Genomic DNA, 6,000 nt, shown 5'->3' with positions numbered 1-6,000 from the left:
CGTTTGATACATAAATAAGGAGTCACTTCACACACACTAATATTAACACTACCAACGATCATACAAAGAAGAGTTATAGCTAATGTTCTGCGTTTTTTGGGTAATTTTTGGTGAAAAAATTGTTATTATTTAAGGATTTACCTTCACTTTAAATTGTTCGTATTACTTTTAATGGATTTAGGTATTTTTAGAGGACGTCTGTGCCATTTTTTCGGTGTTACCATGATACACTTAAAGGATTTTGGCATTTTTCGATGTTTTTCCTTAGATTTTATGCGGGAAAATCTTTCATGTAAAGCAATTATCGAAGGACAATATTGAACTTTTGTTTCAAACAAATTCTAATGTGAAGTACCTATAACTAAATTAGATACAATGTCATGAAATAAAAAATACATTATTTTGTATTGTCAAGAGACAAATTTGCCATAGTGTTCACATTTCTTCTCAGTATTCTATAACGATTATCTTGAATATTATTATTTTAATTAAAGTGTCGTTTCGCGTTCCCGGACGTAAAGGACGCGAGATTTCGTAAAGACCTAATTAGTGCTGTTGCGCCGGTCTCAATTGACGTCCCTCTAGCTTGTCGTCGAAGTGGAGAGAGGGAAACGGGAATGACGGGACAAGAAGATCCAAGCTTAATCTGCTATTATGGTGAAAAAAGGAAGACTGTTTTAATAATCTTTGTTTATTGAAAATAACGAGAAAATATTATGTGTTTTTCCTGGTTTTGGGATAGGGGAAACAGGAGAGTCGAGGTAGAAATCGGTAATTTAGAAATTCGTTCTGAGACGTCAATGCGTGAAGAGTTATGATAATGGGGTGGGATTAGTAAATAAGACAGTGATTCTCAACCTCTGAAAGATCGCGGCCCGGAAAATTCCTTTACCATAAGACATAGTGACCCAGAGTGCAAAATTGTGACAATATCAGCGTCGCCAGTGCCTGCGCATATTTTGGGTGGAAGAAAGCCAGAGTGAAAATACAGACATGGTAGCGACAGAAGTGGCCAAGGAGATGGGCGTGGACCTGTTCTGTCTGATATAGATAGAAGTCATCGGATCGGGAGGAAGGCAAGCAGCAGGCCAGGTCCATAAAAGTGAAGTTCACGAATTACCGGAAGAGGAATGAGGTCTTTCGAAGTAAAAGACTTGTAAAAAAACTTGCCAAAACCTTAAGGACTCTTCACAGTTTATTCCGAGAGGACATATCAAAATTTATATGTGTGTATTTATTCACACTGCCAATGGGTATATGTATATCTGGTGGCAGTGGTAACCTAATGTGGGATACCTAATGTGCGGACACAGGATGATGTCATCATTGTGAAGGAAGTAGAGTCAAAAAGAAGAATAACCCGTCTGGCCGATCTGCACAAGTAGTAGTCAATGGCAACTCTTCATAATTTGTTTATTCAGTAATTAAATTATAGAGTATAGTAGTACTCGGGACATCCTTTTATTTTTACTTCAATTTTTATTGTTCCTGAGTTTTTTAATGTACTTCACTCCCACCCCTTCTACTAATGAAGTTCCAACTGTCCTTAACACAGAACCAAGGCCGCATATAGTAAACAGCACTGAGTTAGTGAGTATAGTACGTTCCAGAAATATGTTCGCGTTTTCCAGTGACGAAAGAGCTTTCAACATTGAATCATATTTTCGCACAGGTACTGTCCGTTTGCCTACGTCGCATCCCGATTTCCCCCACCTGCTTCTGCTCGCCCCTCTGTAAAAGCTGGGGTGTCTTAGCTCTTTTCTGAAAACATTAATTTCTGTTAGGAATTGTACGTTTACGTAATATTATACAACTGTTTAAAATAACTTAAATAAAAGGGACCTCGTTGAGTAATTAACTGTCACGTGATTTCCAACTTTTCTACGATCCTGCGGCATATCCACTTGCACGGACAGTAGATAGCATGTCTGAGTAATTTTATCTGTGCGGGTCGGGCAGAAGTGAAGATTGAATTTACAGTACGTAAGGTACTCTTTTATAGAGTAGGTACAGAATTATTTTAACATGAGTTACTAGTACGAAGGACGAAACTAGCAATTGGAATTAGATGCAATAGACTATAGTGCGATAATATGAAAAAAAGAACTGAAGCCTGTATCGAAATGAGCGGCCAACATTTCAAAAATGTGTTTAAATATTCATATTATGATTATTTTTCAATATAACTTCTTTCTCTATATTGTATGCTGTAGACAGTATAATATACACTGCATAATGAATACGTTCGCATGGCTAACTCAGTTCGTGAGTAAAAACACTTATTCTTAATACAGTACTGTTTTTTGATTAAACAGAAACCTAATGAAAATTATCGAAATCAAAATTGCGATATTTCCTGGTTTACGTAAGTGGATGAACTACTTTTCTTCCCTCCTATACCAAGTAGAGTGATTTGTTTGTGTTTTACGCCAGTATAATCGAAGTACAGTCGTGGAAGGGGGTAGCAAACTGTGTTTCCGGTTCTCTAAAGGTATAGCCCGGTTAATATTAAAAATGTTAGTAAAAATAAAATGATGTCCCTGTATATAATTTAGGCTATAGTCTTAGTTTAATATTTGGATAAATCTCATTTTCTTATTTCTTTTTATTTAGGTTGGCACCATTGTTCTCTTTATTTAGGTTGGCACCATTGCCTCTTACAATAGCTTAAACCAAACTCCGGCAGACCTGAAGACTGAAGGCAAGGTAAATGCCAACGAGATAGAAAGAGAAGAATATAGAGTGGCCATGTTGTCCTGTACCGCGGTTGCGGTGCCACCGCGAAACACGGCAGATCTGAACTAAGCGCCCACCTTTGTAAAAATTCGTCTGCTTACAATGGTGTATAACGGAGGTAAGAACTACAAAAAAACAAAGAAAAAACATGCCTGTTGTGTGTGCTGCATATAACTGCAAAGTCAAAAGGAAAAAGATAACTGATATATCATATTTCATGTAAATTTTATGAAGTAAAGTCCATAGTTTTGTTAATTAGCAGCATTTTTTTCATGGATAAATGTGTAATAACTCCCGGCATAAACAAAATAAATGTAGTTCACTGGTAATGTACTTAAGCTAAATACGGATAAAACCACTACAATTCCGTTTCAGACCCAGTGAAAAACAAATAGCAATACAATATTAAAATTGTATTTCGACACCGGTGCGGTATCCTTTATTTCTGCTCCTTCTGTCCTTACTGCTTACAGAAGATGATGAGCTGCTGTAGCTTATAAAAAATAGGCCTATTTCGAAGACAAACGATTAATCAAATAAATGGTTCACTAGTAATAAAGTTAAACTAAATACGAATAAAACCACTACAATTCCGTTTCAAACCCAGTAATAGCAATCAAATATTAAAATTGTATTTCGACACCCGCATCCAAAATAACGCAAAACTCTGGGATAGGTCGTATTGTTGTTAGAATTTTGATTGGAAAGACATGAAAGAACATAATTGAGCACCCACGTGCATTAATGGGGTAAGTATGAATATATTTCGAAACTGCTTACCCCATTATTGTACGTGGGTGCTTAATTATATACTAATAATAATCTGTGGTGCCACAGCCCTTGAAAGGCTCAGACAGACCAGTCGGCTGTTGGCCTCACGTTCACATTTCGATAATTATACTCTACTGTAAAAAAAAAAAAAACTGAAAGCGCGTTTGGTCATGTTTGACCCAAGTTACAAGCTTGGCGGTAAAGGTTGTTTACTACAGTTAGGGCCTACTTTCATTCTATATCTTGTGGTATAATAAGTAGTTTTGCAAAGTGTAGAGACTAGGAAAACAATTTAATAAAATCATTCCTATCATACTCGTTCATTTTTTAATAGTCAATCTTGCAGGTCGCATTTAAAAGAACCTAGGAATATTAACATTTTCTTCAGTATATTTGCTAGGACTTCTTGTCATACTACATGACAATTTTGCTTAGGTTATTCTTTTAAGCATTCCTTCTAGGAATAGCTCAAGTGTTTTAAATTTAGCGTACATAAGTTCAGATTAAGTTCCTAGCACGTATTTGACGAAATACTAGGTTTTTCCACTTCAGTTTAACTGATTTATGCAAACGAAATTTTGACAGCAGATGATTCTAATGTCACTTATCGTCACGCCCGCTTTGTTTGGGCGCATAAGTTCATGGCGGACGGTCGTTCAATTTTCTTCAAACATGGCGGCGCAATGACCACTCTATATCTTTCTATTTCTAACTCGTTGGTAAATGCCATAACACACCTCACCCGCCCTTATATCCCCATACAACTTTCCCACGTCTCCCAACCCCTGCTAAATATACCTCACAGCTGATAAATAAATCTTTCTGATGCCAGTCCACGTTTCTGAAAATATCGCATATAAATGCACAAAACCTGTTATCTCGTTATGAAGAAGTATCTTCAATTTTCTCTAACCAAGACACCTTCATTGTATTCTCGTCAGTGAATCATGGCTTAAGTCTTCTCTCCCTCCTCTCTTGTCCATTTAAATGCTTTCACTCTATCCAGAAATGACACATTATGTAAGCGAAGGAGTGAAATATGCGCTTATATTAGGAATGACCTGAAGGCAAAAGTCCTTCTGAAATCCCAAGGCGATGCTGCATACCTCATAGAAATACAAGCAAGCCTACAGAAATGACTTGTAGCTGTTGTTTATAAATCTCCTAAGGCAGGGTATTTATCTGATTTAGAAAATCCATTAAATAATCTTTTACCGCAATATGAACATGTTCTGATTTTTGGTTATTTCAACATCAATCTTCTGGCCCCTAAATCAAACGGGACTAAACAACTGTGTAACATGTTGCAAGTGTTTGACTGATCTAATTATTACAAACAATCTTGACAGAATTGTAACTACAGGGCAGTTGCTTGTTCCTGGAATATCTGCACATGACTTAAAATTCGCAGAGTATTCTCTTCAGTGCCTGAAAACTGCAGCGAAATTCATTACTTACAGAGATCTGAGACAAGTCGACAATGATCAATTAATTTCCGACGCCATGGAACTGCCATGGCATACAATATTTAACTTAATCACTAACGATGAAAAATTGGCCGCTTTTAATAACATGTTGATACAATTATTTGATAAACATGCACAATTAAGGAAAACACATGCTACTCATCGTCCTGCTACATGGATAACTGATAGCATACGTAACCTCATGGGGTCACGTGCCGCCGCCTACAGGAAATGTAGACACAATAAATCTGAGGAAAAATTTTGCAACTATAACAAAATAAAGAACAGAACAACGCAAAGTATTAGAAATGCCAAACGCTGTCATGCTCTCAGTCTTGTCGACTCCTCCATTTCTCCACGGTATCTTTGAAAGAATTTGCGTGACATGGGAATAGGAAGTAAAATCACAAAAAACTGAAATTCTAAACATATCACTTGATAAATTCAATCAGTATTTTACTTCACCACCCACCACACAACCTGATAAACAACAAAAACCTAACACTATGAATACTGTCTTAGCCATTCTTCTTCCTACTAGCGAAAACTTTTTCTTCTCTAATATTACGGACACTGAAGTTAGGCAGACTCTTAAAAACATTAGATCTACAACGCAAGGTTCTGACAACATAAACATTGTTTTTATTAATAAATTAATCGATATTGTGCTTCCTGTGGTAACAGATATTTTTAATTCTTCTATAATTATTTATACCCACCCGAACCTTTGGAAAACGGCTTTAGTGCGTCCACTACATAGAGTAAACTCACGTACATCTCCTAAAAACTATAATCAATCTGCATTCTTCCCGTTCTATCAAAGGCTCTTGAATGTATTATTCATAAGCAATTAACCAACTATCAGATTGAATTTAATATTATTGATCCCTTCTAATCTGGATTCAGAAGCGGACATAACACTTTCACTGCTTTATTGAATTTAACTGAAGTTATACAAAAGGCTATAGATAAACGACTAGCAACAGTATTAATTTTATTGAATTATAGTAAAGCCTTGGACTCTTTT

This window comes from Periplaneta americana, chromosome 1 (genome assembly GCF_040183065.1).
Source record: "Periplaneta americana isolate PAMFEO1 chromosome 1, P.americana_PAMFEO1_priV1, whole genome shotgun sequence".
In the NCBI taxonomy this organism is placed as follows: domain Eukaryota; kingdom Metazoa; phylum Arthropoda; class Insecta; order Blattodea; family Blattidae; genus Periplaneta; species Periplaneta americana.
Note: the sequence above shows the minus strand (reverse complement) of the source record.